Genomic DNA, 12,041 nt, shown 5'->3' with positions numbered 1-12,041 from the left:
AGTTGGTTAAACCAATTGCGATGCTGAATAAGAAAGACTTATTTCAACCCCAGAGAAGTGAGGCATCACACTGTCTGCTTGCCCCTCCTTGAATCAGGTAGTTCCACATTTTTTGTTTATTAAGAAGGCTCCGTGCTTGACGTGAGGCTTGCTCTCATAACCCTGAGATCAAGAGTCGCGTGCTCTGTGACTGAGCCAGCCAAGCGCCCCCAGTTCCACACTTCAAGCACTGCATTTCCTATTACCAAATTTTGTTAGACTGAACCATATCAAGGTGTAGGTTTTATAGTTCATAAATGGTCTAACATTGGCAAATTCATAGAGTCACCCTAATATATCATTTAGAATGCATTTGGCTTCAAGTAAGAGAAACAAAACTCAAATTGACCTAAACAATAAGGAAATGTATTCTGAGGATATCCGTGAACTCATACAATTGACTGAAGGCCTGAGAACCACGTTTGGAAAACAGGCAGATACCAAAGATGGCAAAATCGAGTCAGGATCACGCTACAGAGATCAACTGCCTCGGAAGCTACTGCTGGCATTGTTGCCACTAGACAATTGCTGTCACTCTGCTGAACTCCACCATTAATGGTTGCTTAGCTCATTGCTAGACTGCCACACCTTTGGATCACCTTCAGTCGCCTCATAACCAAATCTAAGTGTTCTTTTGTGCATTCCCTCAAGGTTCAAAGTCCAGAGCTGCAAAATAAAACTTACAGCACATGGTCAGGTGCACCCTGCCAGGGTGATCAGCTACTGACCTAAAAAAAGTTCACCTCAGCTATATATAGACTTTTGTCTATATTCTATTGCGTAGAAACATGTTCTAATGTTAATATTTTTGGGCAGTGGGATTATGAATATTTTTAGCTTCTAATTCATACATTTTTTGTGTGTTTTTAATATTGCTACCACCTGTATTTATTCACCTTATAATCAAGAAAAAATTTCAACTTCATTTTTAAATAGAAAAGCATAGGGGCACCTGGCTGGCTCAGTTGGTAGAGAATGGGACTCTTGATCTTAGGGTCATGAGTTCAAACCCCACGTTGGGCATAGCGCTTACTTAAAAAAAATTAAAATAAATTGTTAAAAAATAGAAAAGCATAGAATTAAGATTTTTTTATGCAGTATAGCCATACCTTGCACTCAGGAAGGAGCGTGACATTTTTTAAAAATTTTATTAAATGTTTATTTCTTTTGAGAGAAAGAGAGCACACACATGAGAGCAAGGGAGAGGCAGAGGGAGAGAGAGCGAGACAGAGAGAGAGAGAGAGAGAGAGAGAATCCCAAGCAGGCTCTGCTCTGTCAGTGCAGCCTGACACAGGACTCAATTTCATGAACTGTGTGATCATGACCTGAGCTGAACCAAGAATCAGACATTTAACCGACTAAGCCACCCAGGTGCCCCAACATTTAGAAACATGTAATAACGAATCACATACCGATTGAAAAATAGAAACACATTGGGGCACCTGGGTGGCTCAATTGGTTAAGCATCTGACTCTTGGTTTCAGCTCAGGTCATGAGCTCACAATTCGTGAGTTCGAGCCCCGGATCGGGCTCTGCACTGACAGAGAGGAACCTGCTTGGAATTCTCTCTGTCCTTCTCTCTCTTCCCCTCCCCTTCTGGTGCATTCTCTCTCTCTCTCTCTCTCTCTCTCTCTCTCTCTCTCTGTCTCTTTCTCTCCTCTCTCTCTCTCTCTGTTTCTCAAAAATAAATAAACTTAAAAAAATACAAATATATGAAGGCTATGTTGTAGTTTGCCATGAGCTACTTTTTTCAGCACTTGTGTGAAAATGTGTTTTAAAAACAGACATTTCTTACCATGGTTTTAAAGTGTATTGTTTGATACAAGTGGTCTTCTTTTGTGCTTTGTAAAATGCATTAGTCTTTGTGTTTTGAATGATTTATTTCTGGAAATTACTGAAAGTGAAACAAATATAAAATCCATATTAAGAGCTGGACTTGAGCAAAATACAATAACATTAATATGAGTGAAAGTATTTTTCAACATCAAAAACCACTTTTTATGGAGCTAATGGGACTTAAAATTAGTAATCATACAGGCTTTTTTCCTACAACTTCTACAATAGCTAAATAAATGTATAAGTGATGACAAAATTTATTCATTCTGCTACCCAACAAGTATTTTTAATGCAACTGCTGAAGGCGGCCACTGTAATAAGTAGGAATGAATGATACAAATGTAAATAAGATTTCACTATCGTGAAAAGTGAGAAGTGAGTAGTGAGAAGTGGCATGGTAAGGTGTAATGTGACAGATCTTGGTTTGAGACCCACTTCTTTCGGTTGAGACTCTTGTGTCATTTTGGGCAAGAGTTATTGAACTTCAATGGGACCTGTTGCAAAAAATAGAGATAATAATATCCACCTAAAATAGAAGAATGGAAAGAATCCAACAATTACTGTGCACATAGTATTATGTGCCAGTCCCTGAGATATATACTTTATATACATCAACTCAAATTAGAAAGTATAGGTACAGTGTGAGAGATGGGTGAGCTGGTAATCCTTAGAAGTACAGATATCACGTTGGAATCTCTGGGAATATGTGTCAGTCAGAACCTGGCAGGAAAGAGATGGCACACACAACGGGGAAATGGAGTAGGATGTGATGGAATAACCATTTATGACAGTTTGGACAAGGTTGAGAGAAACTAATGGAAGATGATGAAGCACTGTAGGGCAAGCCCGAAGGGATAAAGGGAACAATCAGTTACTCAAACTCAGAGAGAGAGATCTGTAGCTGTTGGTGAAGGCTGCCTGAATCAGCTGTAGCCTTCAGGCATACAAGGGAGAGTCTGGAAAATAAGTCCTGACATTACATCTCCCTTGACCTTAGATTTGGTAGGGCCTCCCACTGGTTGAACCCAACTGGAAGTCAGAGAGTAAGAGGTACCGTTGGTATGGTCAAAAAAGGTCACCCACTGGAGCAGACAGCAGGGTAGAAAGGGTGGAAAGTAGATCTGGAGAAGCAAAGGAGGGTATCTAGCACAGAAAGTATAGAAATGAGGGGTGGCTGGGTGGCTCAGTCAGTTAAGTGTCCAACTTCTGCTCAGGTCATGATCTCGTGGTTCGTGGGTTCGAGCCCCATATTGGGCTTGCTGCTATCAGTGCAGAGCCTGCTTCAGATCCTCTGTCTCCCTCTCTCTCTGCCCCTATCCCACTTGCACACTCAAAAATAAAACATTAAAAAAGAAAGTATAGAAATAAGCAAATGTTGCTTCCCACGTATGTTCACTTATGGTATCAAAAAGCTGTAATCCACCTTATTGAAGAGCAGGAACTTCAGAGAAGGCATCTTGCCAGGCCAGTCTTACTTCAGAACCAGCCTTGTTGTAAATTCTGGGTCAAAAGTGATGAGATTTAAGTGTATTAGTCAACTCTGGGTAAGCTTTCCACGTATGTTCACTTATGGTATCAAAAAGCTGTAATCCACCTTATTGAAGAGCAGGAACTTCAGAGAAGGCATCTTGCCAGGCCAGTCTTACTTCAGAACCAGCCTTGTTGTAAATTCTGGGTCAAAAGTGATGAGATTTAAGTGTATTAGTCAACTCTGGGTAAGCTTTCCACATGGCCAATTCAGTAATTAAATTGTTCAGTGGTGAGCATAACCAGTTTCTTAAAATGCCTCTTCTTCACGCAGAGTCAAGAAGAAATGTTTCATCTCATTTACCCCTAATAACTAGGTAAGCTATTATGGAGCATGGGTTCTGACTATCAAGCTATTGTATCCCCAACTCCATCTCATTTTCCTAGACCCTCCCAAAATGAAGTTAATTCTGCCACTCACTCCTTTTTCTGTAGGCTGTCTTCCTTCAGCAAGAAACAAACCCAACTGCTCAGGTCATGATCTCACAGTTCACGAGTTTGAGCCCTGCATTGGGCTCTCTGCTGTCAGCACAGAGCCTGCTTGGGGATCTTCTGTTTCCTCCCTCCCCTGCTTGAATGCACGCATGCACACTCTCTCAAAAATAAATAAACATTAAAAAAAAATCCACAACAACCCCAATTACATGGATCCAGGAACAGAAATACCTATGGTAGAGTTACAAACTGTCTCTGCTCTAGGCTCCCACAGTGTTAAGATTGACCTTGGAAGAAGCAGGCCTGAAGAAAGAGAACATAGGTGGTTATGATGGTAATAGTGATGATAATGATGATAAATCCTTATATCACACTTTTACTGTGAATTCCTTGAGGTCAGGGGATACATTTTTCTCATCTTTATTTTCCCATGGCATTTGGAAGAATGCCTTAGTTGAATAAAGTATTTAATAAATGCTGACTGAATTGAATTGTTAAAAAGAATCAACAAATTTCAGAGCTAACAAAGATGTATGAATCCAAGTCCTCCCCCCTCCTTTTTTTTTTTTTTTACAAAAGGAAACCTAATCCTAAACAGGTTGGTGGTAAAACAGTGCCACCACACAAATCTTTGAATAAACAAGTAAAAGCAGTTGGAACTGAGATATAGGGGTTTACTAGATGGTGTCAACAGAAAATGAAACAGTGCGAATTGTTGAAAAGCCTAGGTTCATTCAATCTCAGACTTGTTGAATTTTCCTTTAAATATTTCTTAAATACTTTCTATGCTGCTATTATTATCCTGATCCAGACCGTCACCCCTACAAATAATCAACAGAGATAATCTAATCCAATGTGCTAATTTTACAGTGTAGGAAAGTGACTTGCTCTAGATCATGGTGTAAGGGATGCATCTCCTTCCCTCTTTAAGAGCCATTTTCAAGTTTTGCCTAAAGTAAGAATAGAATCCTGATCTATGGGCAAACACTTTGTTGCCCTAGTCTTCCCAGCTTCCTTTGCAGCTAAGATAGCATCATGGGTTGGATAGCAATACAACTTAGTTGAAATTTAGCTGGTAGAATATGGGAAAATTTTTGCTCTCTTAACATATAGGATAGATAAGACCTTTCTCTTCCTCTCCTTTTTTTCTGCCTTGAATGTAAACTTGATACCTAATGGAGTTATGGCAATCATATTGCAACCATGAGGAAATAACCATGTGGGGAAAAGCCTGCATGATAAAGATGCAAAAATAGAAATAGCCCATGCTAAGGTTCTGTTCTGGAGTATGATAGAACTATTGAATAACTTCAGACTCTGTCAGAGAAAAAAATTAAATTGTTATATATGTTAAATATGTTATTAAAAAAAATTAAAGGTAGCCTCCAAAATCAGAAAAACAATGTATAGCCTTCACACCAGGGAGAAGAAGGTAGTGGGGAGATGGAAAGCTTTTGCTAATCTAACAGGAGCCAGGAAAGGAGGAAAGAAAGAAAAACAGAAGTATAAAAAGAAAACACAAATTAAGATAGTAGTTTATATCGGGACGGTTTACATCAGGACACAACCATTGTATATCAAACGACACTCATCAGTTAAAAGATCTAGATTATGAGTCAATATGATTTTGAGAATGCATAGGAGATACACCTAAACAAATACTCACAGAGAGATTAAAAATAAAGGGATACCAAAAAGTGTGACAAGCACATAGCAGAAAAAAGTTGGCATAGTTACATTAATATCAGATCAAAGAATTTAAGAGAATTTAGCCATTAATAAAAATAATGGTAGCAATGTCTTTTTTTTTTTTTACCAGTTTTATTGAGATACAATTGACATGCAGCGTTGTATAAGTTTAAGGTGGACAGCATAATACCTTGACTTCTATATATCGTGAAAGAATTACCACAATAAATTTAGTTAACATTCATCATCTCATATAGATACTAATAAAAGAGAAGAAGTATTTGTTTCTTGTGACAAGAACTCTTAGGATCTACTCTCTTAACAACTTTCAAATATACCATACGGCAGTGTTAAGTGTAGTCATCATGTTGTACATTACATCTTCAGTACTTACTTATAACCGGAAGTTTGTACCTAACAATGTATCTTCTTTAAAGTAATGTTGAAATGAGTAAAAAAGTAAAGGGTAAAAATAATAATAATAATAACAGGTAAAAGAAAAAATAACTGTGTAGAGGCAACTGCTATTTGCATATTGGGTATTTTCTTTGAATATTTCTTTGCTTCTTTCCCTGACTGGAAGTGACTGTGTATTTTTTATATGCCATAGGAAATTGATATATGATAATTATAGAAAAATTTAGACAATTGCTTAAAGTAAAAAGGGGAAAATAAAAATTAGCATTATAACTAGAGATTAATCCTATTACCATTTCATGTGTATCTTCCAGAGATTTTGATGCACATGTAGAAATATACATTTTGTTTTAAAGAATGGTGTCATGATGGGTTCCTGGGAGGCTCAGTCGGTTAAGCACCTGACTCTCGATTTCAGGTCAGGTCACAATCTCATGGTCAGGGGTTGAGCCTCACATTGGGCTCTGTGCAGACAGTGCAAAGCCTTCTTGGGATTCTCTCTTTCCTCTCTCTCTGCCCCTCCCCCATTGGGTGTGTGCGTGCGCGCTCTCCTCATCTCTCTGTCTCTTAAAAACAAATAAACATAGGGGCACTTGGGTGGTGCAGTCCGTTAAGCATCTGACTCTTGGTCTTGGCTCAGGTCATGATCTCACCGTTTATGAGTTTGAGCCCCACATCGGGCTCTGCATTGATGGCGTGGAGCCTGCCTGGGATTCTGTCTCTCCTTCTCTCTGCCCCTCACCCCCCCTTGTGCTCTCTCTCTCTGTCTCTCTCTCCAAATAAATAAATAAATAAGTTTTTAATAAAATAAAAATAAAAGTAATAAATACATTTAAAAAATGGTGTCATGATGTGTGCCCCCTTTTTTTTGCCCAAGGATATAATGTAAATGTCTTTTATATCAAATATTCTTGTGTATCACTTTCATTCATATATATTATCCATCCTGTGTGACTTACCCTATTTCTCAATGCATATTTTCATAAAGTTGAAGCAATACTATGTATCATTTTCCATCTTGCTTTTCTCACTTCTATAAATTAAGCAACTTTGCATGTTACTAAGATTTCTTTCTAAAGATAAATTTGAATGATCAAATGATATTTTATAGCTGTGGGTAACTAAATTAGCTATTGCTCTCTTGTTGAATATATAAGTTGCTCACAACACTATAAGTTTCACTTACAGATATTGCAACAGTACTTATTTTTCAGAATAATTTTTTTAAATTTGTAGCTTTGAGGCATTGTATTATAAAAAGCTGGCACTCATATATGTAAGCTAACAAGAACTTAAAGTTTATCGCACAAGTACTTCATTTCTTAGCATGACCTAGTAAATCTTTAGCTTCATTGATTTTGGCTGCCATATAAGGAGACCCTCCCTTGCCTGGGTGATTTAAAAGCTTCATTCGTTGATAAGCATCTCTTATTTTCCCTTTATTGGCAGTAGGGCTTACACCTAGTATTAATGCTCCTTCTCATTTTATCATTTTGGGTTCAAACCCACCTCTGTGATAGCCACCCCTGAAGACAGATTTTGGTAGACTTTGAAAAACTTTTTTTTTTTTTTTTTTTTTGAGGCTCCATTTGGAGTTTCACCGCTTGTAAGAGAAAACGGCTTGCAGCTCCTGCAGCAGCAGTGGTCAGTCCAACTGCTACCATCATACTGGCCGTGGCTCTGGCTCAGCTCCCTGGTCTCCACCGAGAGTGCGGTGCACCCCAACCCAAAGGTGGCAGCCACCAACTCCACGCCTCTCCAGAAGAATTTTTAATGACACTTGGATCCCCTAGATTTTCCCTCAAAGTTATTATAAATACAAGGAAGTCACCAGCAAGGCATCAATTGAATGTCTAATTAACTATTAATATGTATATAATTAGCATATTTGCCCTGGGTAAGTCAAATACATGAATTAATAATGAATAATGAATTTAATGCGCTGATTATATTCTCCATAGTGTCAGTCTTCTTAAGAACTCTATGCAGATAGGACATTTATTTCTCTTTTATAAGACCTGAGCAGCTTATTACAAGGTGCCACAGACTTTTCCAGTGTCTTATGTGTCTTTTTGGTATTTGATGGGTCAAATTTGTGATTTGACGCGAAGTCTTTGGTAACATGATTGTCCCATTACAACATTGTTTCTCCCTGAATCCCTGCCTCCCCAAGTCACAAGGACCAGCTGGGCTGGTGGGGAGATCTGTGGCCTGAAACTGTAAATGTCACTGGCATTGAGGGAGCAGGCTAAGCACACAGCTGAGCTGAGTGAGCTGCAGAAGAGCATTCTGGATCTTTGGACTGAGGGTGAGGGGCAGAGACAGGTATTAGAAGTCAGAATTGTGCCAGGAATTGAAAAGCCAGGAGATAGAAGAGTGGAGAAAAAAACATCTGGTGAGAGTGTGCAGTCTGGGCCTGTCCACGAACCTGGTTGGAGGCTGTTCCCGCTGGTTTTATTGCATTTACCTCCCTATGGCACAAGAGGGTGCGTTCCCAGGGTCAGGAGAGGTGTCACCAACATGCCCGGCCCTGCCTCTTGAGCTTATAGTCTTCTTTAGGTTAAGTAGTGTCCCAGCTTCATGAAGGTGCACGTAGTAGTTCCTGTGGCTGCTGTAACAAATTACTACAAACCCAGTGGCTTAAAACAACACGGATTTGTTATCTTAGCATTCTGGAGATCAGAAGTCTGAAATGGGTCTCACTAGCCTAAAATCAGGGTTTTGGCAGAACAAGGGTTTCTTCTGAGGCTTTAGGGAAGAGTCTATTTCCATGCCTTGTCCATAAAAGATCAGTCTTCAGACTTAAACACATGTCTACAGGAAACCTTTGTTCGATTACTGCACAAAGGCCCTCAAGCCTGTACACAGAAGTTCCTTTTGAAAACTGAGCAGCCCTATGTAGGGCACATTCTGCAAAGTCGAGTTCAGATGTGGCCATGGAGACAAATGGACGAGAAGAACCACCCCACCCCGCATAGGACAAAATCTGGGATCACGGAGAGGAAGGAACAAGGGTTCAGGAGAGAGGTCTCCACTGCCCCCACCCCCCGACCCCCAGACATCAAGAATACCAACTGCCAGATGGGAAAACCTAGGCACTTATTTCTCTACCAGGTCAGGGAGTCTTTGCAATTACCCCTCTGCAGGGTCTGATGATTGCTGTGAACGAGAGGCTGCTGTTTTCTTCCCATTTTCCCTTTTTTCAAATAGATTGTGGAAGTTTGTGTGTATATTGGTTACCCTCTTCCTGCTCTGCAATTTATAACAGGAAGGTTGGAGGACAGATTTGTCTTTTTAGTTTATAGGCTATCAGACCATGAGAAATTATATGTGGATGTTACCAATAGGACTGAGAATTAGCCAGAGATTGTGAACTTTGAGCTGGAAGCAGAAACTGAATGGAACTTGGTGGTTTCTCTCCCCAGAGAGGAAAAAAATGTGTGGGAATAAGGGTGTACGTGGATATTTGGATGACTCAGGGGGGAAAATGGGCCAGAGACTGCTAGTTGCTTCCCAATATGTCTTCTCTTCCTTCTTCATATTAGAAGTCTTTAGCTTGGGGCGCCTGGGTGGCGCAGTCGGTTAAGCGTCCGACTTCAGCCAGGTCACGATCTCGCGGTCTGTGAGTTCGAGCCCCGCGTCAGGCTCTGGGCTGATGGCTCGGAGCCTGGAGCCTGTTTCCGATTCTGTGTCTCCCTCTCTCTCTGCCCCTCCCCCGTTCATGCTCTGTCTCTCGCTGTCCCAAAAATAAATAAACGTTGAAAAAAAAAATTTAATAAAAAAAAGAAGTCTTTAGCTTGGCACATGGCCACCCAGAAAGACAATATATTTCCCAGCCTTGCTTGCAGTGCAATTATTCATATGATTAAATCCTGGGCAATAGGATCTGAGGGGGAGTGATGTTTGTGACTTCTGGGTTGCACTTTTTTTTTTAAGTTTATTTATTTTATTTTGAGAGAGAGAGAGAAAGTGGGAGGAGGGGCAGAGAGAGGGAGAAAGAGAATCCTAAGTAGGCTCCATGCTGTCAGCACAGAGCCCAACTCGGGGTTCAGTCTCAGAAACTGTGAGATCATGACCTGAGCCAAAATCAAGAGTGGGCCGCTTAACCAACTGAGCCACCCCAGACACCCCCTGGGTCTCACTCTTAAAGGGAGTGGCATACTCCCTTCCTCTTTTCCTTCCAGCTGCTCAAAAGGTGATGATATTGAGCCACCTGAGATCACGAAGACCAAAAGAACACCATACAGATAATAGAGCAACAAAGTAGAAGGAACTTGGGTCCCTGACACTATGGAGTGATATACCAGACTTTTACATGAAAGAGAAAAATCCTTTCTCCTGTAGGCCAGCATTATTTTCAGTCTCTATTTGTGTGGCTGAAACTATATCTTAACTTTCACAAGCATGTTGAGTTTGAGGTACCACTGGGAAGGTTCTTATAAAAAGTATCAAACATATTTGAAAGTAGAAAGAATAGTATAATAATTTCATGCATGCTCACCTTTAGCTTCAACAACTACCATTTCATCTATCTTGTTTCAGCCCAACCCACATTTCCTCCTCTCTCCACTGGAGGACGTGACACAAATCCAAATGTCGTATCACTTCTTCCGTAACTATTTTAGCATCGATCTCTAAAAGATAAGGATTCTTTTTTTTTTTTTTTTAAAGAGTTTCAAGTGTTTTTGAGTAAAAACATATTGAACGTACCTCTTTAACATTCAGGAGATAGCTCCTGGCCTGAAGGTACTGCTCTGAGAGGCATCTCTCACGTAGAAGATATTTAAGGCCTTGGCAGTGGCTGAGATAACCCAGGGAGAGTGGTCACCTGAGCTGAAAACAGAAAAATTACATCAGTTCAGATGAGCAAAGGTTTCTTTCACTGGTGTCTTGTAGTATAGGGAGTTATGGAAGACGGAGTAAATGCTCATGTACAGGAAGCTTTTATGGACACTGTTTCCATTACCCCCAGATCCATTCCTCATCTTGATTTCTTTCATCAGCTCTAATCTCATTTCCTAGATGTTATTTGTGCAGGGTTGGTCATGTATTTTAGTCACAGCTGAGGAGACCCAAGGAATGTTTATAGGTTACTGATTGTTGCAGTTTCTAGGAAAGCCTCTCAGTTTTTCGGGAACAACTGGCATCTGCCTGGACGGTGTAGTGTGATGGAATGTGCTGGAACTGCTGCAGTCATTTTGTTATCATGAGAGGATTCTAGAATTACTGTAGAGACTCGGTGTAGAGACAGAGAAAGAAGGCAACACTGAGTGAAGACATGGAGAGAACCTAGCCCTTAGTGACAAGGTTTGGACTGCAGGGCCAACCCTCTTTTAAAGCCATCACTCTGGACCTCTGAGTTACGTGAGTTAGGAGCTTAACAATTTGCCCACGTTGCTTAAATCATTTAAATCATTTTAAATGTTTCAATCATCTTAAATCATTTCAATCATTTTCCATTACTTGCAATACAAAGCATTCTTACTGATAAGAGCAGTCAGGAGGTCAATGTTTCTCAAGACCTGGAGGAACCCTGATGCTGGTCATCTCAGTTTTAGCTGAGGCGGGTGATATATTTGCTAAGAAAACGAACTAGATGCTGTCCTCCCCTGAACACATTTCTTTGGTGTTCATTAGCAGTAAACAAATATTGCTTTTTGGCAGATAGGTAAATTTCCTTCAAGCTTCTCTTAATGGCTTCTACAGGTACCCACCAGTTGGCTGGGGGTGGGCAGGGGACAGTGGTAATGTTGGTGCTTAAAGGTATGAGTTAATAGCAGATGTGGAACCAGCTTCTGTGAAGGAATGTGTTCTGGGTAGAGAAATGCAGTGAGTTGTATATAAAATGTGCCTTGGGGGCGCCTGGGTGGCTCAGTCGGCTGAGTGTCCGACTTCGGCTCAGGTCATGATCTCGTGGTTTGTGGGTTCGAGTCCTGCGTCAGGCTCTGTGCTGGCAGCTCAGAGCCTGGAGCCTGCTTCAGATTCTGTGTCTCCCTCTCTCTCTGCCTCTCCCCCACTTGAGCTCTGTCTCCCTCTGTCTCTCAAAAAAATAAATAAATAAATAAATAAATAAATAAATAAATAAATGTAAAAAAAAA

General features: G+C 40.3%; 1 pseudogene; it reads right to left on the bottom strand.

Moving 5' to 3' along the window:
- Positions 1-7,258: 7,258 nt before the first annotated feature.
- Positions 7,259-12,041, bottom strand: part of LOC115518760 — a 138,978-nt pseudogene continuing 134,195 nt past the window's right edge.

Source organism: Lynx canadensis, chromosome B4 (genome assembly GCF_007474595.2).
Source record: "Lynx canadensis isolate LIC74 chromosome B4, mLynCan4.pri.v2, whole genome shotgun sequence".
In the NCBI taxonomy this organism is placed as follows: domain Eukaryota; kingdom Metazoa; phylum Chordata; class Mammalia; order Carnivora; family Felidae; genus Lynx; species Lynx canadensis.
This window is presented reverse-complemented; position numbering and strand designations above follow the sequence as displayed.